Here is a 26,990-nt window from a genome sequence, read left to right on the forward strand (position 1 = left end):
AGTCTTCCAGTGTTCACCCCAATACCAGGCTCTGGGTTTATTTTTATTAATAAGACCCTTTAAGATTTGTGCTACAATCCCCCTCAATCTGATCGCTTGTGTTTTCACCCCAACCTGCTCTCAGTTCACTTAGGAATATCTCTTCTATTTCCTCTTCTCGTGGAGATTTGGGCTTCCCCCTACAAACCCTCCTTGTTACCTAGCCTCTCTGGGGCTGTGTATTGTAACATGGTTGTCCTTTATTTTATAGCTAATATCCATTTATGGGTAGTACATACCATGTTTGTTTTTCTGGGTTTGGGTTGCCTCACTGAGGATGGTTTTTTCTATCCGTTTGCCTCCAAATTTCCTGGTGTCCTTGTTTTTAACAGCTGAATAGTACTCCATTGTGTAAATGTACCATATTTTCTTTATCCATTTCTTGGTTGAAGGACATCTAGTTTGTTTCCAGGTTCTGGCTGTTACAAATAAAGCTGCTGTGAACATAGTTGAGCAAGTGTCCTTGTGATATGATTGAGCATTCTTTGAGGTTATGCCTAAGCGTGATATAGCTGGGTCTTATGGTAGGTTAATTCCCAGTTTTCTAAGAGACTGTCACACTGACTTCCAAAGTCATAGTGAACTTTTTATGTGGGTTCTGGGGATGCAAACTGAGGTCCTCATGTCTGCAAGGCAAGCACATTCATCTGCTGAGCCATCTCACCATTCCTAATGTCTGGCTTTGGAAAGTTCTGTCGAGGCTTTAGTTGTAGGCTGGCATATAGTCTATCACAGTGAGTATCCCATGTGCACTTGGGAAAAAATGCATTCCGCTGTTGTGTGGAGCATTCTGGATAAGCCTATTAAATCTCATTGGTTCATTGTGCTGGTCAAGTGCCCCATGTCCTTACATCTTCTGTCTAGTTGTTATAACAGATATGACAATGACATTCTGAAATCTATCTATTAAATCTCATTGGTTCATTGTGCTGGCCAAGTGCCCCACGCCCTTACGTCTTCTGTCTAGTTGCTATAACAGATATGACAATGACATTCTGAAATCTATCTTTAGCATTATCAAGTTTCACCTCATTCATTTTGATGGTCTGCTCTTAATGCATAAATTATTATGATCTTGGCATATTGAAACTTTTACTAGTGTACAGCGACATTCACTGCCTCTTAGGATCTTTTTTTAGATGCAAAGTCTATTTTGTCTGGTATCAGTTTATCTACCACTGCTTTTTGTTATTATCACCATGTTTTTACTTTCAATCTTTTTGTGTCTTTTGATCTAAACTGATTCTTATAAACGAAAATGAAACTGAGTCATGTGTTTTAAATCTGTTCTTCAATTTTAGTCTTTTAATTTGATAGTTTAATCCATTTGTATTTAAAGTAGTTGCTGACGAAGGATTTCAGTCATTTTACTGTTTGTTATCTATACGACATCCATTTTTTTGCTCCTCATTTACTGAAATACTGTTTTTTGTATCTACTTGACTTTAATTGGTGAAATGTTTCTCTTATAATTTACTTTTGTGTGTATTTTGTAATTATTCCATTTATAGTTATCATGGATTGCATTTAATATATAAAATTATAACACTCTCATTAGAATTTCTATCAACATAACATCAATAATATACAGCATATCTCCTCTGGGCTGGAGGAGGTATAGCTCAGTAGTAAAGATTTTGCCTAGCGTATGTGAGACTATGGGTTCTATCTTTAGCACTGCCAAAAACCATATGCTCCTTTATAGTTCTGAGGCAGGAGTTAGCTCTCTATGGCAGTAAGGGGGAAAAGGCTGTGGGAAAACTATAAACTAGTCATGTAAACATGAGAACACCGACGGTATAATTAACAGCCAGCAAGACACCATCCTAGCAAAGATGGAGACCAGAATGATGAGCTGAGGAAACAGTTAACAGTTAAAAAAGCGAGTCAGAGGGTGGGCAGATAGGGGCTGTAATGCACAGCTACCCCTATAACTGAGCCAGTGGGCAAAGCATGTTGTTCATCTTTCTGGCTGGGCCAAGGGGCTATGCCAGGAGTGTGCGGATCACTCCCCACCCCCAACCACCAGGCTCTATCCATGATACACCTTGAGAATTAGCCAATCTTAATTGTAATTATGTCAGTTTTGTCCAGTTTCAGCCATACGTCCTCTAAAAGCCCTTACAGCACAGATGTGTGTTTCCCCTCCCACCCACCCCCCTTGGGATCTTTCCCACTGTTAGGAGTTTCTTTTAATTCCCCCTAAATTCCCACCTTCCTTTAATATTCTTTTGGGGAGCTTGTTTTCACTTTGTTTACCCCGGTGTGCATCACAACTTTAGTCATCACTGATGTGAGACAACTTGCTGGAAAGCCACTGCCCCGGGTTGATTTTTGGTGACTGCTGATTGTCCAGCACCGGAGTCCTTGATTCAAGCACATCTGGCCTGAGAAAGGCCCAGTCACTCTCAAAGCGCTGTACGGGTTTCAGCACTGCGTCTTTCAGCCGCTAATGTCACAAGGTCATGTCTATGATGCCCAATTACATCTTTATACCTAATAGGTCCCAACCCATAAATTAATAACTTCTTTTAAAATGCATCAGTCTCTTAAGGGCTGTAGAATCATAAAGTGTGGAATTACAAGTCAAAGATCCGGTTGTATGGGGATTCAGATTCATAATTGCTTGGAATATTTTGGTCTCCTCAGTCATGTTGAAAAGAAGAAATAAAGTTACCAACTACTGACTTTGTAAAACCCCTTTACTTCAGTTTTCCTTCATACAGCAGTAAGGTGTGCTTTAACCCTCAGTTAAACAGTTTAGTCACAACATAGTGCTCCTTTGAGCAACCCTTTTAGGACAGGGTTAGTGACATGGAAGTCCCTGGTCTTTGCACAACTAGCTGGATGGTGGTGGCACACGCCTTTGATCCCAGCACTTGGGAGGCAGAGGCAGGTGGATCTCTGTGAGTTCAAGGACAGCCTAGTCTACAGAGTGAGTTCCAGGACAGCCAGGGCTACACAGAGAAACCCTGTCTCTAAAAACTGAAACCAAAACCAAACTAAATCAAACCAAAGCAAAAAGATAGCACAACTGCTCACTTTCGACAGACGTAGGCTTATGGGTTGGCATTGTTGTTGTTGTTGTTTTTTTTTTTTCAGTATTAGGTTTTTTTTAAAAAAAATTTCCACACTTTTATTATATAAGTCCATTGCCTCTGAACTCCTGTAATGCTGCTGAGAAATCTGGTTTTATTTTTATGGAGGACTACTGTCTGTGATGTTTCTCTCTTGCTACTTTTGAGATTTTTCTCCGTCTTTTGGCAGTTTGACTAGAATATGTCTTGAGGTAGGGTCCTTGAGTTTGTTGAGTTCTGTAGATATTTACATCCGTGTCTTTCATTACATTTGAGGAGTTTCCAGCCATTGTGTCTTTAAGCAATCTCTCTGTTCACTTTTATTTCTTTTTCTCTCTCTGAGACTTCTTCAGTGGGAATGTGGGGTGGCTGTGGACCCCACAGACAGCTCTACCCTTCTTCAGTGGGAATGTGGGACTGCTGTGGACCTCACACACAGCTCTACCCTTCTTCAGTGGGAATGTGGGGTGGCTGTGGACCCCACAGACAGCTCTACCCTTCTTCAGTGGGAATGTGGGACTGCTGTGGACCCCACAGACAGTTCTACCCTTCTTCAGTGGGAATGTGGGGTGGCTGTGGACCTCACACACAGCTCTACCCTTCTTCAGTGGGAATGTGGGACTGCTGTGGACCCCACAGCTCGACCCTCTGCTCACTAACTGTGTCTAGTCCATTTCATTTTTTCAGGCTCATTCAACTGTCTCACCTTTAGGTTTACTGTTTCTTCCTGTGTATACTCAAATTTGCCTTTAAATCACTCTAGAAAAACTTTTTTAGGATTTTTTTTTTTCCATTTTTTTTATTTCTCTTTATGGATATTATCTTTCTCCACACATTACTTTGCTGACCTCTTACATCTCTTCATTCAGGTTGTTGGACATTTTAAGATGCTGTTGAAAATGCTTTCTAGATAGTATGTCATGTGAGCACTTGTCTTTCTTTGGGAATTTTTTTATGCATTGTGGTTTTTTTTTTTGTTGTTGTTGTTGAAGAAAAAACTAACCACTTGAATTTTTTATAATTTGGTAACTGCAGAAGTCCGATTCTTCACCTAGTCGAGGAATTGTTTGAGTTGGTCTTATTCTTATTAGCTAAAGGCTATCTCTGTGCTAAGAGATGAGCCTAAAGTGGTACCTCAGGGACCTCTCGGGCCTTTTCTGCAGCTGGTCTTGTACATGGGCATGCTCAGTGGCATCCTCGTTCCTCCTGGTGTGCGTTTGCTTTTTAATTACTTTTTACATTAATGTACAAGCTAATAGGTTCCATTATGACATTTTCATATATGTGCCTTTGTGCCTCACTCTTATTTACTCATCCCTCAGGCCTCCCCATGCCTTCCCGACCCCACTGGCTCCCTTCCTGCTCCGAAATTGTTCCTATTCTCTTCTCTCTCTCTCTCTCTCTCTCTCTCTCTCTCTCTCTCTCTCTCTCTCTCACACACACACACACACACACACACACACACACACGTTTAAATCTATATTTTATATATGAATGTGATACTTTCTCTCTGTTTCCATGTTACCCTCTTCTTTGCCCCCCCATGTCTTCTCTCACCACCCCCCCAGCCCCTTCTGTTTCCATGTTGTGTATCTGGGTGCATAGATATAAACCCAGACTCCATACATGGGAAACAGCATATGAGGAACAACTTTCTGAATCCGGCTTGTTTTCAGTGTCTTAAGCTGTGATGCCCACCTTCTAAAGGAGAAAGAGAAAGACCGGGAAAAGGAAGCATTACTTTCCCATCTCTGGAAGTGTGAGAAATCACCCTCTCCAAAGCATCTTTACCTCTGGCTCGGAAGCAGCCCTCGGTGCTCAGGACACAGGCTCTGAGGACCAGGTCTTCATTGACTGTCTTTGCTTTTCAAAGCTACATGCCCGCTGGCCCAGGAACACGTGGGCCCCTGGCATTGGGAGGTGGGAAATGAGTGGCCATCGCTGAATCAAGAGCTGAAATGGATGGAAGTTTGCAGTTTGGTATGTGTGCTTTTCCTTGGGACTCCAGTTTTCCATGGTCACGGTAGACAGGCTCTGTCAGTGGGACTGTTGTGTGGGTGTTAAGGCAAGTTCCTGGCCCTTCCATTCCACTGTTTTCCCAAAATCCAGAAGATGTATTCTGATGCATGTTGCATTATCTCTTGACTACCACGTGAAAGTAAATGTTGGGGAATTGGTAGAATTCCAGGCTGTGTATGGGCACGCTCCCATATTCCAGAAGAGGATTCTCTGGCTTTTGCTGTTTGCTTTTAAAATTTTTATCTTCTTAGTACAATTAATGTGTCCTTCAGGCTTCTTTGAAAGGTCTTCTGACATTGGAGAAATTTTTATTTGTAGCCAGAGAAGCAGCCTGAGATTGATGACATCATGAATAATCTCAATGAATATTGCCAAAGCCCCCTTTTTCTAAAAGCTGAAGTATTTTCCAATAGAATAGCATGTTTCTGAATGTGTGATTTCTTCCCTCTTCTTTGCAGTCATTATATTTAAAACCCAATTCTGAATTCTTTAAAAAGCCAGTGTGCCAATTCCCTCAAATCACTTCTGTAGTTTTTCGAGAAGGAACTGTTTCCTCCCTTGGCTGTGAAAATTAACCAAGGCCCTGCGCAGGCCTCTGCTGCCACAGTAGAGGTGCGGTGGGAGCTCTTGGTGCCTGGGGAACCTCTGCCAGAGCCTTCGTGCCTCAAGCTCAGCCAACATGGCTCATTAGCGGCAGAGAGAAGATTTTGAGACTCGGGGTAGCTTTAAAAGCCTCATACCTTATAAAATCCAATTACTATTTAGAGTGAATGGCGATGTTAAATATAGTTGTTCCTCTATAAAAGGTATGAAAGCATCCCTTAATTGGAATTGAATGCAGCCTCCAAAAATGCATCTTGATTAGAAAAAAAAAAAACAAGCAAATGAGACTAACTCCTTGTTTCTCTAGTCTGTTGATCTACATTTCTATCTCTATCTGAAAATGCATATCCACAAACACACACATATATATTGTTTATGTGGGTCAGAGAAGGGGCATTTCAGGTGGAGTTATTATCAGCTGCTCGCTGTCAATTTCTAATCAGAGGAGAGGCACTAACCTGGCCCCAGGTGTTACATTACATGCTGAAAAAAACAAAAACAAAAACAAAACAAAACAACAACAACAAAAACCCAACAGAGGTGTAACCTGGAATTAGAACTTCCTAGGCTCTGCATGGAGCTGTGGGTGGGGTAGGGGGGTTTGTGTAGAACAAAGGGCCTCGAATCCCCTTTAGGAATGGTGGTGCCCTCAGCTGTTTGTGTGGTCCATTTCCGGGGCATCCTTCCTCCTCTTTCCCTCCTTGCGCAGGTCTGATGCGGGTCTCCAGGAGTAGCTGCTGCAGAGTTGGGCCCCTGTTGCCAAGTAGACTTCTTTTCTTGGGATGAACATCTTCCTGGCGATGTCTTCTAATTTTAGGTTGCAGGGATGGAAATGAGGCAGCAGACTCTGGCAGGAAGCAGGTGTCAGATCTTCTCCTTCACACTCTGAGATGCAGCTGAGGGAGACACTGTGAGGATTCAACGGTGACAGGGAAAGGTTGAGAAAGGTACATGGACAGGGTCTGGATTGCAGCAGAGCAGGCCTGGGCTGCATCTGAGCAAATCATCAAGGCATTTCTGCCCCAGTCCCAAAGGTCCAGGGAACCAGGGAGTCAGTCTGTGACAGACGCTTTGTGAGCATCTTCATACCAAGGCAGAAAGGAGAGAGAGATGGCAGGGGAGGGGAGAGCTTTGTTTATTTTCAATTTCTTTTGATAAATTTAAGCTTTTATTAATGAGTCTGAATTGGAGTCTGCACTGGGTGACTCTGATGCATAGGACAAGGCTATCACAGAAACGGTTTTGAATACATCTTGTTAAGAAACAGCACTGGGGCTGGAGAGATGGCTCAGCTGTTAAGATCACTGAATGCTCCTACAGAGGACCTGGGTTCAATTTCCAGCACCCAGATAGTGGTTCCAAACCATCTCTAACTTTAGCTCTAGGGCACCTTACACCCACCTTCATCCGGAGGCACTAAGCACATGTGCTGGATAGGAATAATGCAGGCAAAACACCAACATACAAAAAGCAAATAATGAAAATTTTTAAAAAGAAAAAGAAACGGTGAGCCTGGTGCTTGAGATAGCTCCGCAGTAAAGTGATTGTCATACAAATATAAGGACCCAAGTATGGTTCCCAGAACGCACACAAAGACCTGGGAAACCTGAGGTGGTGTCATGTGCTTATAATCCCTATCTGGGGAGATGGAGACAGCAGATTCCTGAGGCTCACCAGCCAGCCATCCTGACACACTTGGTGAACTCCTGGTCAGTGGGTGACTGTCTCAAAAAGCAAGGAAGATGACTGTAGGGGAGCAACACCTAAGGTTAACCTGATTCCCATATGTAAGTATGCAAATGCAACTGCACACACATACACATACGCACCACATATACACACTGCACACATGCACACACTTCACACACACACACACACACACACATACCACACACCATACACACACACTACATACACACACCATACACATGCACACACATCACACACACACATGCACACACACTCTCACACACACAGTACATCTTCCTTTGAGGTAGAGACTACCTGCAATTTGTCACTGGTTTTGAAACTAGTTTTGAACTAGTTTGTTCTCTCTTGGTCCTTGTGGGGTTCTTCCTCTTCCCCTCTCCCATGCAGCCATCTACTGAGGGCCACCCAGACCCTCACCCATTCTTACATTCATTCTCTCCCAAACATTATTATTTTTCAAATATTGTAACTGGTGAAGCAAATAAAAAAAGAAACAAGTCATTTATTTTTCTTTCTTTGTAAGCTTATTTATCAAAAGAAATTTCTATTGATCTTTTAATAGCCTAGTAAAATAACACATGTTCATTAAAATAAAGTTACATATAACGAACAGGTGTGAAAAATAATGGTTACTTGTAATGCCACTGCCATGACTACTGTGATAACATAGACCTGGTTCTCACGCTCAGAATCCTCTGGTCCTCAGATTCCACTCGAATTTACTCAGATGAAGGATGCCCACAGTTGCCATGGCGTCTCAGAGAGGCTGCACATCATTCACGGTGTAGGCATCTCTTATCTAAAGTAGAGGCTGAGCCTGAAGTCAGAGAGAGCATTTCTCTCCTGGACTCTCACATCATAGTCTTGTATTCCAGTCATCTTGTCGGTCAGAACTCATGATGCTGACAGTGTGTCCTTGAAAAACCCCCTAGTCTAACACACCTCACACTGAACTTTAAAATCGTATTTTAACTTATTATTATTACTATTATTATTATTGGAGGGACATGAGTGCCATGGTGGATATATGGAGGTCAGAGAACAACTTTGTGGAATCAGTTCTCTCCTCGCACCCTAAGGTGGATTCTGAGGATTAAACTTGGGTTGTCAGGCTTAGATTTAACCACTTAGCCATCTTACCAGGCTCCAAACTGGACTTTTGAACTGTTTTTCTAAGCATATTTTTCTATCATGGTTGTCTGTCTTACTTCATGCATCTACAAACCATCTACCTGCACAAACCAAGAACTCAGCCATTGTTCCCAATGCCTCTCTCTTCATCTCCATCCCCATAGCAGGGCAGGATCAACTTCACTTCCTGATCATCTTTGCAGTCTCCATACCTTGCTCTGTCTCCATCACAATCCTGCTTATCATCACTTGAAGGATCTTTACAAAGGCTTGTAGTGGCCTAGCCAGTCCACCGCAGCTGAACTCTAAGCTACTCTCCTCCCTGTAACCAGAGTGCTGTGTCAGATGCAAATCCCAACCCAACACCCTCATCTCATATATTATCTCTGCAGCTGTCCACTTCCCTTGAGGTCAACATGAACTTCTACAATGTAGCCTTTGAGGTCCTTCATGATCCAACCCATTTCGTGTCTTATACAACATCTTTATATTCCTTTCATTGTACTTTTCTCCCTTTCAACACATAGTTTAAAGGGTGATTAAGGAAGACAACTCACACACACACTACACACACACACACACACACACACACACACACACACACACACACACACACATTGCAGGTAGAGGGATTGCATCTCAGATGGTGGAGTGCTTGCTTAGCATGCATGAGATCCTGATTTGATTCCCAGCACCACATAAACCAGGTTTGATAGCGCAGGCTTGCAATCTCAGCTGTAGCAGGAGGTTAACTCAGTAGTTCAAGGCCATCCTCAGATACATTGTGAGATCAAGGCCAGCCAGAGCTACTTGAGACATTGGGGGAGGAAGAAAAATTTCTATCTGTTTTGGACATGTAGACACTTTCCCCCTCATTTATTCCTCAAGAAGGTGTAATAGAACACTTTTGATGTATGATGGGATGTTGTAAAGAACCTGGAAATGATTTAAAATATCTGTATTCATGATTTCTACTCAAACCTAAAAAGTCCCTTTGCTCTGATGATTCGAGCATTCACTGGTCTTGAGATCCACCCCCAGTGAACACTGAGTGCCAAGATAATTGTCTTCATCTATGAATTTCCATAGATTTTCCTGTTTCTGTAGATACAGGGTTGTCAAATAATTGTCAAATTTTATGATATAGTCTGTGTTGTTAATAGGATGAAATTGAGCTTTGGAGTTAATTTGGGAGACAAAATGCCACATTTATAATGATTCTTCTTCTCTGAGAACATGAAGTGATTTGTAGTTTTCATATAAATTGTATTAATTACTTTTCTTGACCAAATACCTGAAAGGAAGCAATTTAAAGGAGAGTTTATTCCAGTCTAAGGTTAAAGGAGAATCATCCAGTCATGATGAGGAAGACAGGGTCTCAGGCAGAGAAAGCATGGCAGCCACAGGCTGACCAGCCACAGTATGTCTGCAGTTATGAATAGAGAGTAAAGAGGTGGAACTGGCCTACAGAACCCCAAGTCTTGCCCCCACTAACCCACTTTCTCTAGCAAGTCCCTACCTCCCAAAGGCTCCAGAACTTTACAAAATCATATTTCCACCTGGAGACCAAACAGGTGAGGCCATGAAGGGCAGTTCATGTTCAATATTGTATTCCCGGTTCCAAAACACCCATAGCCATCTCATGATGCAGAATATGTCTGTTCCAAAAGTCCCTCTAGACTTTAACAGGCCCAACGCTGTTCAACAGTCCAAAGTCCTTCTGAGACCCAAGGGAATGTCTTAACTTTGAACTCCTATCAGATAAAAAAAATCAGCGACATGCCTCCTCCACGTAGAGTGGCACAGAGAGTATACATTCCCATTGCAAAAGAGAGCAATGGGGACACACCTGGAAAGACTGGACCAAAGCAAAATTCAAGCTAGAAGGGAAAACAGCAAATCCCAAAGCTCTATACCCACCAACCAGGGCTCTTGGTGATCTCTAAGTGGCTTGGGTAGCCCCATCCACCCAGCTTTGGGCTGCCTTCCTTCTGTGTCCTCTTCCTTCCTTGCTGGGCACCACAGGGTCCTGGCCTCTATTGACACTTAGGTGTCCCCTTCACAACCTCTACTCAGTGGCCTCACAGAGTCTCTCTGCAGTGATTCCAACTCTGCCCCCAATTTCTTGGTCTTAGGGGCTCTTTTTTTTCATTTTTGTTTATTAAAAAATTTTCTGTTCACTCCACATGCTATCCACAGACCCCTCTTCCTCCCTCCTCCCATCCCAGCCCTCTTTCTAAAGCCACCCCACATCCCCCAAATCGAGGTCTCCTATGGGGAGTCAGCAGAGCCCAGCATACTGAGCCTAGGCAAGTCCAAGGCCCTTCCCACTGTCCCAAGGCTGTGCAAGGTATCACACCACAGGCACTGGATTCTAGAAGCCTGCCCATAGACCAGGATGGATCCTGATCCCCCTGCCTGGGTGCCCTTAGGGGTTCTTGTAATAACATCTCTCATCCCCTGAATCTTGCATCTTTTATACTTGCAAAAGTAGTTTTATATGGACAGTGCTGCCAAGTTCTTCTGCTGGCTAGGGATGAAGGCTGTTTTTATGGAACCATGGCTGGCCCCTAGATGACTAGGTGCTGAAAATGCAAAGCTGATTTCCTTAGTAATTGCTTTTACTCAGGGAATCCTTTCAAATGCATTGTCAGTTCAGGTTTTCTCTTTGCAAATAATGATGCATTTTCCCATATTGGAGACTTTGATGAGCAAGGCCTTGCCTTCAGGGTACTTTTCCTATTGTCCCAGTGAAGAGAATGGGCTCTATCTCCAATGGCACTAATCTTTAACAGTCTTTGACATGGGCACATTCCTTGTTTGCAACTTAAACCTTGTTCATATACCTTTTCTTGCCAAACCCCACATTTTTCATAATGCTGACTTGTTCTCCCTCAGTGAAAATCTGAATTAAGAGCAGCAAGCAGTAGCCACACTGCAGTCTGAATGCTATGCTTCCTTGAAACTTCCTCCATAGAAGAAATAAGTCCATTGCTTTAAAACAAAACCAAAAACAAACAAAAACAAAAACAGCCTCATCCAAGTTCTCAGGACAGAAGCAGAAGGAAGCTAGCTTCCTTTGCCAGAAGGTTGCAAAAATGGCATCTACTCCCAGTTACCAACATTGTCCTTGTTCCACTCTGAAATCTCACAAGGCATGTCTTCATTCTCCTTGGTATCCTGGCATTCTAGTCTTCCAAACGCATACCAGAATGGCCCATGAAGCTCTGCTTATGGCATCTTAGGTCTTCTGTTTTCTATGGCTGAAAACACTCCCGCATCTCTCCCCCAAACCAGTTTGAATCACATGTTCAGGTTTATCACAGCAACAGCCTCATTTCTCAGTACAAATTTTATGTGCCAGTTACTTTTCTCACTGTTGCAACTAGGTATTTGAAAAGGAAGAGTTTAAAAGGAGAGAGGTTTATTTTAGCTTACAGTTCAAGGGGATCATTTTATTGTGGTAAGGAAGATAAAGCAGGAAACAAGGAAGGCATTAGGAGGAGAAGGAGGAGCCTGGCTGGTCACATTGCATTTGCAGTCAGGAAGCAGACAGTGGAGGAGGCTGGCTGGTCATGATATCTGCACTCAGGAAGTGGAGAGTGGAGGAGGCTGGCTGGTCACATTGCATCTGCACTTGGGAAGCAGAGAGTGAACTTGAAGTGAGACTGGGCTGTACATTCTGAAGATCAGCTCCCAGTGATCAATGAAGCTTCACCTCCTAAAGGCTCAGAATGTTTTGCAAATAGTGACATTAGCTGGGAATGGGTTTTCAAACTCATGATCCTATAGGGGACTTTCACATTCAAACCACAATATAAGTATTACACAAATTATGTGGTGTTTGTGGCTATTTATATTCCTGTAATTTTTGAGGAGTACCCTACCATATTTTCTATTTTATTATGCCTCATACATGGGGTATTGTTGCAAAAATCTTAAAAGTTGTTTTTTTTTTTTTTTTTTTAATTTTATAAAAACAAACCCAGAGCCAGGTATCAGGGTGAATGCTAGAAGATCAGAGAAGCAGAACAAGCCACAGCCACCTTGCCGATTCCTCAGCTGATCTTGTTTCCTCAGACTGGAAGCCTCTGAGTCCTCATCCAAATGGATCTCAGCTGAACTGCTGCTCAAAAGCCTGAAAGCTTAAAACCAGCCTAGTTCCTGGTTTTCATGCCTTATGTACCTTTCTGCTTTCTGCCATCACTTCCTGGGATTAAAGGCTCTTGTTACCAAGCCTGGCTATTTCCAGTATGGCCTTGAACTCACAGAGATCCATACAGATCTCTGCCTCTGGAATGCTAGGATTAAAGGCGTGTGTGCCACCATTTTCTGGCCCCTATATCTAGTGGCTGTTCTGTTCTCTGACCCCAGATAAGTTTATTATGGTGCACAATATTTTGGGGAACACAATATCACCACAGGGTATATCTGATTCTTTTGGTTTATCCTGTGTTCTTAGTTGCATAGTTATTATTTAATCACTGAGATTGTTAGCTTCATGGCTGTGTCAGCATATGTTGTAGTGCTATAACAGAATGCTACAATTTGGGTAATTTATAAACAAAAATGCACTGGTCAGGAAGTCTCTGTTGAGAATCTTTTCACTGCATAACCACATGGTAGAAAGCAGAAGGTCAAAGACACAGTGCCTGCCCCAAAAGTTCTCTAACAAGGGCCTCAAGCCCACTCATGAGAGGGATGCTTTTACACACCAAATACTTCTCAACACACATACCTCCCAATACCATAACACGGGCCATTACATTTCAACATGAGTTTACGACTCAAACCATAACAATAACTTCTAAGTGCCTCATTTTGGACTTAGAACAAATGTGAAATCATATTCTCTGAAAAAACATCGTTTTGTTTTTTTCCCCAGGATTTTAACCATTTCTGGTCTCATTTTCTTTTCATTTTGTCAGAGGCCAGAGAAAGCGTAGGTAACTGGCTGCAGATTACTCAACGATTGCACTAATCTGATGGCAGCCATTGAACGGCTCAAGCTGGCAGCCACCAGTGTGGAACTGGAAGCAGCTAATGACAGTCAGAGCTTGGAAGTGAAGCCAGTGCGTATAGGGACCCAGAGAAGGAGGTGAGGAGCCTGATGCTCCAGGTATGAGTGGGTAAGTGAGAGCAGAGAGGTGCTAGGATACACACGCACATGTTGGGAGAAACTCCTTTCTAAGGGAAAGAACAGTCATATCCAGGTGGAGTCCGAAACCCCTGGGACACTCAAGTAGAGTGTCCAGCAGAGCTCTGGGTAATTACAGATTAGGACAAATCCTTATTTTAGATAAACAGCTGCTCCCTTTGAAACCACTTGCGTTGGCCCTTCGTGGTAGCAAGTCTGGGCTGGTGTTGGACTGGGCATGAGATCAATTGGTGAAGGAATAGACAGCAACATCTGTGCTTCTGCAAAGCTGGGGTGCTTAGAGCCAAGGCTCCTCAGCAAGTGAGCATGTGGCATATGCTCATGCCTGTCAGAGCCCAACTTTGTCAGCAAATGGTATTGTTTTGAGACTTAGATTTGAAAGAGGAGATGGTCAGCAAGGGCAGTGATGAAGGGCTCAGCATAGCAATATCTATTTTATTTACTGTGTGTTCATACAGATGGGGGTACATGTGTGGGCAAGTGAGAATGGACATGTGTATGGATGCATGTGGAAGCCTGAAGTTAACCTCTGGAATTGTCTAGCTTGCTTTTCTAGGGGGGTGGCTGGCTTACACTTGCAGAGGCCTAGTCCATTATCATCCTGGTGGGGAGCATGGAAGCATGTAGGCAGACATGGTGCTGGAGAAGGAGCCAAGAGCAGCAGGCAGAGAGAAAGAGAGAGAGAGAGAGAGAGAGAGAGAGAGAGAGAGAGAGAGAGAGAGCCATAGGCTTTCAAAGCCCATGCTTAGTGACACACCTCCTCCAAGGCCACACCTCCTAATCATTCCCTGACTGCTCATCAACTGGGTATTAAACATGCAATTATACAATCGTATGGGGGCAATCGAGTTTAAAGCACTATTGGGTCTCACTGAGACCTGGGGCTCCCTGAGTAGGCAAGGCTAGCAGGACACTGTTGTGTGGGCACTGAGGATTGAACTCAGGTCCTTCTGCTTGGATAGTCAACACGTACTAACTGAGCCATCTCCACCACCTATGAACTTGTGTTTTTTACTTCTAAATCTCTATGGAGTGATTAAAGCCACATTTTCAAAAGTGTGAGGCTATATTCTCAACTTGGGGAAAGGTGGTGGGTGGCAATGGTGGACAGGGACAGGCAATGAGTCACTCATAAGTCCTTGGACTTCGCCGTTGGGTCAGAAGATGAAGATGGTGGAAACTGGTCCTGTCCCCAGTACACCTCATGATTTGTCTCCATAGCTGACAGACTTCACCTGTCATCACTTCTGATGCACCTACTTGAGGCCAGAGAGGGAGGCTGTACATGAGCCATGTCACAGCCTACACAGAGGTGTGGTTTATATACCATGCACCCCAATAAACTTATCTGGGGGTCAGAGAACAGAACAGGTACTACATTAAACACAGAGGTCAGGCAGTGGTAGCACACACCTTTAATCCTAGTATTCCAGAGGCAGAGATCCATCCAGATCTCTGTGAGTTCAAGGTCACACTGGAAACAGCCAGGCATGGTGACACACACCTTTAATTCCAGCACTTGAGATCTCATGTCTTGCTTGGGAAAGACACACACCTTTAATTTCAGGAAGTGATGGCAGGAAGCAGAAAGGTATATAAGGCATGAGGACCAGGAACTAGAGGGTTTTAGGCTTTTTAAGCTTTTAGGTTCTTAGCAGTAGTTCAGCTGAGATCCATTTGGATGAAGACTCAGAGGCTTCCAGTTTGAGGAAACAGGGTCGGCTGAGAAGCTGGCGAGGTGAGGTGGCTGTGGCTTGTTCTGCTTTTCTGATCTTTCAGCATTCACCCCAATACCTGGTTTTTGTTTTTGTTTTTGTTTTTGTTTTTTTTTAATTAATAAGACTGTCTAAGATTCGTGTTACACAGAGGTCCCTGCCATTTACTTCTAGGGATCCCAGATGTTTTCTGTGAATTGCTAGTCAAATGAGGACAGATGGAATTTGTAAAATCAGCCTTACTTGCAGTCTGCTGGTTGGATTGCCAGGTGGGATGTTTCTATAACATAGACTTACAAACACAGCAACACACTGACTTCAAAACAACCTGATCGTGGTGGGGTTTTGCAGCATGGAGTGAGAAGATCCTTGAGACAGAAATACAGGATAAATATTTTACATTGCTATAGATTTTAGTTTATTGATACAAATTTAAAGTTAATTTTGTTATATTATATATCTAATATATATATTATATATATCTATATATATATATATATATATACATACTCTCATTTAAGGTGTTATGTTTATGTAACTCATTTAAATTGTAATGGATAATTAAGAAATACAGATTAATAATTAGTCATCTATGATAGTCAAATGTATAGTCATGTTAGTTAAGTTTTCTAGGTATACATAGATAAAATTCAATTGGGTACATAATCTTCAAACACTTCAAAGACCTACAGAATATGGCATTTAAAATATTTTAAAAACTTAGACTTTTTGGACAATGAGACATATCTGCTCCTGGCAGCATTGATTTACTTCAAAGAGAAAGACGGGCATCTACAACACTCGATATGGAGTTTATCTTCTTCTTGGCAAAAATAGTAATTTGGGAAAGAAATTGTTCTTGCCTGGACTGCTTGACAAAATGTTGTATCTACTAGACATGCAGGACCCATAGGAAGATGACTACTGAACTTTGTAAGGCAAAATGGTCCTTCATGTTCCTGCTTCACAGAAGAAACTGCCAGACGTTCTACAGGACACAGAGGAAAGAGACTGAGAGACTTTAGGCCTATATGGCTGAAGATGGATGCCTCAATGAATGCTGCAGAGCTACTTTGGATGACTGTCCACACAGGCAGCTATCTCTGTCATTCTAGATTTTTGGAAGTTGCTTCCAATGCTTTTCCTATTTACTTAGGTAATATTATATCCTTCTGAAGTCTTTGATGTAGTTGAAGACTAGATAGTTATAATTATGGTTTTCCTTAGTTATGATAAGAGATAAGTTAGATATGGAACCTTAGACTCACAAATATAGAATAGATAGGATATCTTCTTTAATTTTGCCAAATACAAATAGGCTAGATATTGTAACTATAATTCTTGCTTGATAACTGTTTTGTTATATATAATTTTACTATGTTAAAGTTAAAACTTTCCTTTTTAATTAAGCAGAAAAGGGGAAATGCTGTGGGATAATGCTTTTGTACACTGGTTTAATAAAATGCTGATTAGCCAGTGCCAGGCAGGAAGTATAGGTGGATAAGCAGACAAGGAGAATTCTGGGAAGAAGAAGGCTGAGTCAGGAGATGCCAGTCCACCATCCAGGGAACAGCATGTAATGGCACACAGATAAAGCCACAGAACATGGGGCGACATATAGATTAACAGAAATGGGCTGAGTTTAAGTGCAGGAGCTAGTCAGTAGTTAGCCTGAGCTTATGGTAGAGCCATTTTAATTAATACAAGCCTCTGTGTATTTACTTGGGTCTGAGTTGCTGTGGACCAGGTGGAACACAGGAAAACTTCAGCTACAGATGCTGCAGTATTTCACACTAAACTTGTTTGAGAATGGCTGAGAAGTTCAAGATGAATAGACTGCCATGTCAGTTACCTCAATACCAGCAAGAAATGAACAAGGCTATCCCGATCACTTCCCTTTTGCCTTTCATCCTTTTAACTATTTGAAATACAGTCACACCAGGGCACCTGGCAGAATCTATTCACAAAGAAAATGGATGTACTAATTCACTGGCATCAAGAGGAGCTCACAGTCCCTTTGTGGAGACAAGGAGGGGTGTAGTGCTAGGCTGGAAGCCATTGAGGATGAACTGTGGAGGACAGGCAGGGTGGGGTGCTGTGGTCCTGTGTGGTTGGGGTCCAGTGAGCTAAGCAGATTTTTGAATGGCAACAGAACCACACTACTTTGTTAGACATGAAGCCTGTGTATCAAGCGAAGCTGCTGTATTTGCCAAAGTAGGCAATAATAGTATTTAACTTTTTACTTTTCCTGGTTGATTGCAAGACATCTCTTATGAACTATTTCTATTTATTTACCACTCTGAAGAAAAGATGAATGCCTTTGTGTAACTTTAAGAAAAGCTTGTGCATTTGGGTGTTTACAGTAACATGGCAACTTCCCAAATGGAAACAATGGAATGGATGGATACAATGTGGTGTGTTCACGATGTGAAATATTACTTTGCAACAGAGAGGAATAAAGAGCTCACTATACTCTGCAACAAAGATGAACCTTGGAAACATGCAAGATGAAAGAAGTCAGACACATAGGTCTACATGGTGTATGATGCCAATAGTAGGCAAATCCATAGAAATAGATCGGTGTTTCTGGGAGCCTGAAGGGAGGAATAAATGGGGAATGAGGGCTTATGGGATTGTATTTTGGGGTAATAAAATGTTCCAAAACTGGTTATGACATGGGTATCAAAAGTCTAGGTGAAGCTTCCAAGGGCAGAATCTGCAGAAGGCAGATGACCACTGATCTTGCTATGTTGTCCAGGCCATCCTTGAATTCACGATCTTCCTCCCTCTTCAGTGATCTGGGGTTTCCCCCCCCTCCGCCTCCTCTCCCTCCCTTTCCTTCCCTACCCCTCCCCTTCCCCTCCTCTCCCCTCCCCTGCCCTCTCCTCTCCTCATGGTGCAGGGGTGGGGAGTGATCTAGTGATCTGGAAACAGGCTTAGAAAGCATCTGGCTATACCTTATCCATCAGCCATAGGTTATTTGTCTAAGACCCACCTTCTCTCACCTCTCCTGCTTCCTTTGTTTCTTTGATATGTTAATCTCTCTGTGTTTCTGTCTCTGTCTATCTCATTGCTTCTCTCTCTTTCTCTCCTCCCTCTTTCTCTCTCTCCTCCCTCTCTCCTCTCTTTCTCTCTCTCTCTCTCTCTCTCTCTCTCTCTCTCTCTCTCTCCCCCCCCCCATGTCTTTCTCTCTCTGTCCCTACTTTCCTTTCATTCCCCAGCTGTGGTCACAGAAATCTTTGTGGGTGGCTGACTGGTGAAGACCAGCCTCCTCTAACTGTGTGCTGAGTAGGGCTTGGTGCCACCCAGGAGGGGCACAGAACTCTTCCTTTGTCAGTGGTTGGAGAGGAGGCTTTGATTTCCCTGTGGTAGGAGTTGGCTGGAATCTAAACTTAGTCTGAAACTTATATACTAGAAAAAAAAAACACTTTACAAGACTAGAAATATAAGATATAGGCAAAAATAACCCAGTCATATCAACCAATGACCACAGAAAGGGTGAGAGCCAGTATGGCCATGCCCATGGTTGTCCCAAGAGACCAATTCTTATGTGGTTTGATACTGGGATTGTGAAACCTCTGGCTGTTAAAGGGAAAAAAGGTTATATTAGAATGTAGCTAGATATAAAGAATAATTTTAAGAAGGAACCCAATGGTTTAATAGATTAAAAGAAAGACAGAGTGAGGATGTAACAACTGAGTATCAATATTAGCATCAATAGTGAAACAATGGAGGAAACCAAAATATAAAGTTGGTAAGTTTGGAATGGACCCTGTCTTTGCATTGTATCTGGGTGGCCACGATCACCTTGCTGGCATGTGTGTAGCCCACACTCAGGACTTAATGGGAAGGTTGTTAAGGCCAGAATTCCTGTTTGCTTCATTTAAAGTCTAGTCTAGTTTTTTTTCTCTGTGTTGTTACCAATTGTTTTATTTTTGGCTATACTTTTCTGTTAGGTGTTCAAGACCAGTGTTGCCAAAAGGCAATTTAAAAAAGCTGTTAAGATTGAGGCTCTTAGGGGTTATTCTTGGGGACATGGCTTTTTCATTGCCATCAGCTGGAATGGGTCAGGATCTTGCTGACCTTGTGGGTTCCACTGGGAGCACTGAGGACATTTGCCTCTATGTTGACCCTACTATGTGTAGAATGAGCACTAATTAGAATCCAGACTTGGGAGCCTCTATGGCCTCTGTGATCCAGATGTGACCTCAGAGATGTCCCATCACCACCTGGGACCTATTTGTCCTGGAGGCAGGGGCTAAAATGTTTGCTGTCCTTTTTAGCTCTTAGGCCCCCAAGTATGGTTATTGAATACCCAGAAGGTCAGCTGCACTGATAATAACAATGAATTGTGGCTTCAGATTTAGATGCTGGGCCTGCAGGGTGACTCCGCTAGTGAGGGCACTGGCTGCTGACACTGACCACTGAGTTCCATCCCTGGAAATTGCATGGTTAAAGGAGAGGATTGACTCCTGAAGATTGTCCTCTGACCTGTACATGGGCATCAGAGAACTCGATCATGTGTACATGTGTGTGCACAGACACATAAATGTGGAAAAAATAAAATTAGATGTTACTTAACAGTTAGGCAAGTTTCTATTTTATAAATGCAATATTATTTTAAAGTTTCAATTTCCATAAACCTTTCTGTGACACACTTTAACTTTCTAGTTTTGTCCCAATCTCTGTATTTTTATTTTAGAACAATCCTTTACCTTAGGATAAAATCGAGTACAAATCCTCTCATCTGAAAACATTTCCATTTAAAAAAAAAAAAACTTGCTTTATCAAAGCATAAAGCATATTTATTTCTAACTTTTTCACATCTTCTTTCTTAGTTGAGAGATTTTTTAAAATGCTGTTTTTGTTTGTTTGTTTGTCTTTACTTAAATCTCAAGCTTAAGTCAATACCCTAACATCCTGGGGTCCTCAGATCACTCTGTCCGGGGGGCAAAGTAGCCATACTGATTACATCTGTTTTCTCCCATCCCCATTGCTCTGTCTCTTGAACTGGGACCTTGGAGTAGGAGGCCCTGCTTAGTGAGCTTAGGCTGCTGGAGTTGTGCCTCAAACTCTGCCCACACTGCCAACTAAAAGGATGTATGGCTATATTTTTTTCTTTTTTTCTGAGACAGTATTTCTCTGTGTAGTTTTGGTGCCTGTCCTGCATCTCACTCTGTAGACCAGGCTGACCTCGAACTCACAGAGATCCACCTGCCTCTGCCTCCTGAGTGCTGGGATTAAAGGCGTGCGCCACCACTGCCCGGCCCATGCAGGACTAATTTAAAACTGACATTTATATGAGCACTTATGAGCCACTCTGATAACACACAAACAGTAGAAACATGCCAGCGCAGTTGATACATGTACATATAATTTAAACATTACCAAAGATTTTTTGATTCTCATCAATTTTAGATTAGACTGTTATCAGTTCGTTTTTTTTCTCCTCACAGTATTAAGTAATCTTCAATCCATATATGTATTTATAGAGACAAGGTCTTAATATAAATAATGTAGAATATTTTTGGTTTTAAAGACACACAGAGCCTAACCTGATCATTGACACAGTTTAAGTAGGCTGAGCAGGCTTCAGGTTTTGGTGTTAGATGACCTTCAAAACTATTTATTATTTATTTATTTGTTTGTTTGTTTATGTAGTTGTGGGGAGGCACACTCCTCTGAAGATCAGGGGACAGTTTCAGGAGCCCCTTAATTTTCTCCTTTTACCATGTGGGTTCTGGGGATTAAATCCAGGTCATAAGGCTTGGACAAAAGCGCCTTTACCAGCTGAACCATCTTACTGCCCCCACCCCTGCCTTTTAAGTTTTAAATTGGATAAGATGTTAAAACTTTGAAAAATGTTTGTTCGTTTGTACTTTTTGGAAGAAAGCATAAATAGACAAGCAATAATTTTTATATCTTAAAGTCACAAAGGTAAGTTAAAATTTATCTTAAAATGTAAGATATTATTATTAGTTTGACTTAATAACAGCCATTCTGTTACACATGACTCTGGATTTTGGATGTCACTGCTGGTTGCCACTGTGTCCCTTGAAATTTTCATTGTGAAAAGGAAATTCAAAATAAAGATTTAAGTCCATAATTTTCTATGCATCATAACTTTTACTTTGTTTTATTTTATTTTAATACAGGGTCTCTGCTGTAGGATGTCTTTCTGTGTGCTGTGCATATGTGTGTCTCCCATTGGATAATACATAAAGCTGTTTTGGCCTATGGCAAGAAAGCTTACAGACAGGTGGAAAATCCTAGCAGAGAGACAGAGGAAATGGGAGGAGTTGGGAGAGATGAGAGGCCCAAGGAGCAACAAGATACCAGCAGACCGGTAATGTCAAGGCCACATGGCAACATATAGATTTTAGAAATGGGTTAATTTAAGATGAAAGAGCTAGATAGCAAGAAGCTGAAGCCATAGGCCATACAGTTTGTAATTAATCTAAGCCTCTGAGTAATTGTTTTATAAGCAGCTGCAGGACTGTGGGTGGGAAAGATTGGTCTGGACCTTGGGGCCAGGCAGGACCAGAGAAATTCCATCTGCAGGTCTCACTATGTTGTCCCAGCTGGCTGGAAACTCTGATGTGTAGACCAGGCTAGCCTCAAACTCACATGAATCCTCCTGCCTCTGCCTCTGCCTCCTAAGTGCTGTGATTAAAAGTGTGCACCACCACCACCTGAACAAGTTTAACAATTCTTATACCTAACCATTTGTGTATTCAGAATATTTCTGAAACAGAAATTCAAGCAATTAAACTATTAAAAATTTTATGTACATCACTTTGAGGTATTTTGACTAGAATAAAGCATTTTATGTCTTTTTGTTACTCATGCAATAACACTTTAATTAACTTTTCCCCCTTTCAGTCAGATTGAGAAGGGAATCCTTATCATCAAATTTCTGTATCTGAAATTTCATAGCTTAATGAAAGTTGCATCTTATGACTCCAGTGAATGTTGTGTTATATGAACAAGTAGCATTTTAAGGTTGTATGAAACATTTCCTAGACCCCAAGATACTATTTAATAGGTCTTAAGAAGTCAAGAATATATGAATTCATAAGGCAGTTTGTACTTACAAGGCCTTTTAATATAACCCCAAACACTCACATATACACATATGAATATACACATTTTTAATGTAGGTATGCTGAAAAATAAAATAATAATAACTTAAGCAGTCAATAAAAAAAAATGAATGGACAAAAACCTGATGTGGCCACAGGTTTCATGCTGAGTTATGTTGGAGAATTCTAGGGGCAGACTGGGTTGTGTCCCATGGTGTTTTAACAGAGATTGACTTATGAACAATCACATCGCTGTAGCTGTGAACACACAACACACAAATACATTAACAAAGTAAAAAGATGTTTTTCCCTCCATCTCTGGAGTAAATAAAGTTAACTCTGTGGGCTGGGCTGGTGGTTTGAAAGAAAATGGCCCCCAAAGGGAGTGGCACTGTTAGGAGGTGTGGCTTTGTTGGAGGAGGTGTGGCTTTGGGCTCTCAGAAGTTCAAGCCAGGTCTAGTGTGGCCTGTCTCTCCCTGCTGCCTATAGATCCAGACCTAGAACTCTCAGCTCCTTCTCCAGCACCATATCTACCCGCATGCCACTATGCTTCCCACCATGATGATAATGGACTAACCTCTGACACTGTAAGCCAACCCCAGTTAAATGTTTTCCTTTATAATGGTGACTCTTCACAGCAATAGAAACCCTACTAAGACAACTGGAAAAGCTCTCTTTGTTTTTCTGTCTGTCTATCTATGTCAGGGAGCACCCGCAGCCTGGTAATATGGCTGTGTCACAGATGGGTCCTTTTCTGCAGTTCTCAATTGTTAATCATCAAAAATGCAGTGTCCTCCAGGTGACTTGGGCCTGAAGCTCCTGAATTATTGGAGGCTCTTGGACTAGCATATTTGTTCGGTTGATGAGTTCTAGGAAGTCTTTGGGCAGCAAAAAGAAAAACAGAATGTAGCAGGGTGGGTGGCAAGGGCTTCTGTCATGGGCACAGATAATTTGGGCTTTTGGGAGTCTCTATGAGGCAAGAGAAAATCAGGGTAAGGGACAGATTTAAATGTGACCAATTAGTGTTCACTAGTTGCCCAGTGATGTTCAAGTGAACCCTTTTTAGTTGGCTAGTTCTGATTACATGAATGACTGTCCTTATAGGTTCTTCCACTTCAGATCATAAAAACTATCATTTCTTCTACCTTTTCGCCCATGATATCCCTCCCCAAAAATTTGCACTAGTAGGCATCTGGGTTCAGACAAAAAGGCTTTCTTGTCGAATGGCTTTGGCATATGTATCTTTACTAGTGTTATCAGGAGCTGGACCACCACCTTTGTGGCCCTTGGCCTGTGATTGGAAGACAGTTCTGCATGGGTGTGAGCCATCGGTCACTGGTGTGATCTTTGCACCTCATGGATTAAACGTGAATTTCTCACTGGCCTCTGGATTTTGAGTCTGGACTCAGTAGCCACCATCATTGTGTGACTGTCTGCATGAGCTCAACTAATATCATCATATAGGGCATGAAAGAAGCTTTGAGAAATACCCCTCAGCTGACACGCAGCAGGGATGTATGAGGGGGCAATGGAGATATAACAGGTTTAAACTTGACCACCTCCCCCCTGCAGGCCAAAATCAGGCCTCCCACAGAAATCAGCCTGCAGTTTGCAAGTGCTACGGAAGGGGGAAATGGTAGTGCTTTTCCTATCCTTGTTACAGAAGAGAGCAGAGTTCAGGGCCATTTGCTTACCCCTTGCCTGGCTTGCTGCCACCTGTTATGGACATGGGTCTAAGTATGATGTGTGTTTGCTGAGTTTTTCAGGTTCTTCTCCCCAGAACTGTGAGTTAGACCAGGGACACATGGTTAGTAATAGAAATAGAGAGTTTATTTTAAAAAGGAGTAATGTACTCCTGGGGGTGGAAATGGGCCAGTGAACCAGAAAAAAAAAAAGTATCCAACATTTTTATGATAATGAAGGAAGGTACTATCTATGGTAGAGGATTAGGAGCTTCAGAACTTCTCAGAAATAACATTTATTGAGCGTGCTTTATCTCCTAGGCATTGTGTTAGAATGTACTTCACATGTATTGTGGCCTATATCAGCATGCACACAGCAATCATGTGGATGCATACATGTAAGCAATCATGCTGTGTAATCAGCAGTGTGGCCTCTCTCTAATAAGAATAGAAAGTCAAGACTGGAGAGATGGCTAAACAGTTAAGAGCACTGACTGCACCTCTAGAAGATCAGGGTTCAGTTCCCAGCACCTGTGTGGCAGCTCACAACTGCCTGTAATTCCAGTTCCAGGAGATCTCATGCCCTCTTCCAGCATCTGTGGGCACTGCATGCAAGTAGTGTACAGACATACATGGAAGCAAAGCACCCAAACACATTTTTTAAAAAAGAAAATTATATATACACACAAAGTCAATGACTCCAAAATTAACAGCACAACACCTTAGGTCCTTTGGTATCTGGAAAGAGTCTGGGAAGTTTGACCAGCATCAAGGGATCATCGTCATGCATGATCTGAAGGTTTGTACAGTGAACCCCAGACCTTAACCTAGTGATACTAAGTAAGAGGCAGGGTCTGGCAGGTGAATGGATTATAAGCATGGATCTGTCACAAAGGAGTTATTGCCCTTATACAAGAGGCAGCTTGATCTCCTTTCTCCTTCTCCTTTCAAAGTGTGAGGACTCAGCAAGCAGATATCATCCATGAAACAGAGAGCTGTCATGAGACATGGACTATTCTAGTACCCCAGTCTTAGGCTTCCAGCATACAACATTGTTAGCATGAAACTTCGCCCTTTTTAAGGCACCCGGTCCATGATGATTTTTTTTACAGCAGCCTAAACAGAAGGAGCACCCACATCTCTTCTAGCAATTACTGGGATAAACACCGTGCTCGCTTTGTGCGGTCACTGTGATATTGCCATTATGATGGTTTCTTGGATCCTCCAGCTAGGTAGGAGTCACTACCTCTGCATTACAGGTGAGGAAACTAGACAGAGCAAGCTCTAACTGGTAAACCAGGCTCTAGTTCTGGGGGGAAGGGGTGTCTGTCTCACCGAGGTCAAACAGGTGAGCAGACTGTATGTACTTCTTAGCGTTGTCAGCCTTGCTGGTGTGCAGGAGAGGAACCAAAGGCAGGAACCCTCCTTTGTCCTCATCCAGAATTACAGCCTGGACCTACTGAGGACAGTGGGAGCCCTGCAGGTTATGGGAACATGCTGCTGTGAGCAGGCCACTCTTCTAGGCTCCTCGTCCCCCCCAGGGAGTGCAGTAGCTATTTTTAGCAAATCCAGAAAGTTTGCAGCTGAGTTTATCTTCTCTAACTTTTCCAGGGTTCTATAGTCCACAAAAGAAGCTGGTTTGGGCTTGGGGGGCTAGTTGACAGGACCAGGTTCCAAATGTACGGTGCAGAATGAAAAGGAAATGCCAGCACTGTGAAGTGGATGCCAGCACCTGGCCAAGTGTGGTCCATCAACCAGAAGCGGGAACTGGAGCCTCCCTGGGGGCTGGGACACTGGAGTGCTTCAGAGCAGAGGCAGGGCCAGCTCTTGGCTGGAGACCAGAAAGGCAACAAAAGCTCGCCTGCTCCTGCAGGGCCTCCACACCTGGTGCCTGGAATTGTCATAGGATGATGGAATGCCACAGCTGGAAGGTACTTGCTCTGGCCACATGGCCCAGTGGTTTTACCTTTCACATCATTGAGAACTTTCGTCAAAGGAAATTTCAGACAGTGAAATTTGGTGGGGACAGAAAACCTGTTACTGAGAGAAGCCCTTCAAAGGCTGGGGCCCCAAAAGCCCTGGGTAGTCTGAGCCCCACTCATTCTTAGGAGTCTCCTTGGCCAGGAGACACAAAGAAGACAGAGCAATGAGGGTGGGATTCTCATCTACAGGGCAGAGCGAGGGAGTGCCGGGTTGTCTGATATCCCACATGACTCAGGCGACTAGAGCCACCCAGGGAGTGTCCACCAGAGTTGCCTGTCTGTCTTGAGGTGAACCATGGACACTGTGCCCAGGTACTCAGAGGTGGTGGACACAGGTCCTTTCTATAGAAAATGGCCTTAGTGCTCTGAGCCCAGACTTGGAGGTAACTGCAACTTCATGGAGCTAGGTGGCCTGTGCCTACCCAGGATCAGCTACATCCTTCCATACAAGACTATGAAGATACAAAGGCCGGGCCTCTTCCTGGTCTAGAAGAGGATAGCAATAATCTTATCTGGGGTCAGGTTTCTGAGTCTTGGGAGAGAGCTGACAAATGGGTGAACCCTTCTAGGGAGAATTCAGCAGAAGACAGTGTCACCCATTAGGTAGAGAGTGACAGGGAGAACTCCTGGCTGGTAGGGTCCACAGTCACTGGAAATGTCCTTCAGCTTTGCCAGGCAGAGAAGGGGTGAGATGCATATGAGCCTGGAGGCCCGCCAGTACTCATGCCCTGGACTTCAGCCAAGCTCTGAGTTTATGTGGCCGCAAGCTGACTGCGGACCTGCACTGTCATA

The sequence above is a fragment of the Onychomys torridus genome, chromosome 1, assembly GCF_903995425.1.
Source record: "Onychomys torridus chromosome 1, mOncTor1.1, whole genome shotgun sequence".
Taxonomy (NCBI): Eukaryota; Metazoa; Chordata; class Mammalia; order Rodentia; family Cricetidae; genus Onychomys; species Onychomys torridus.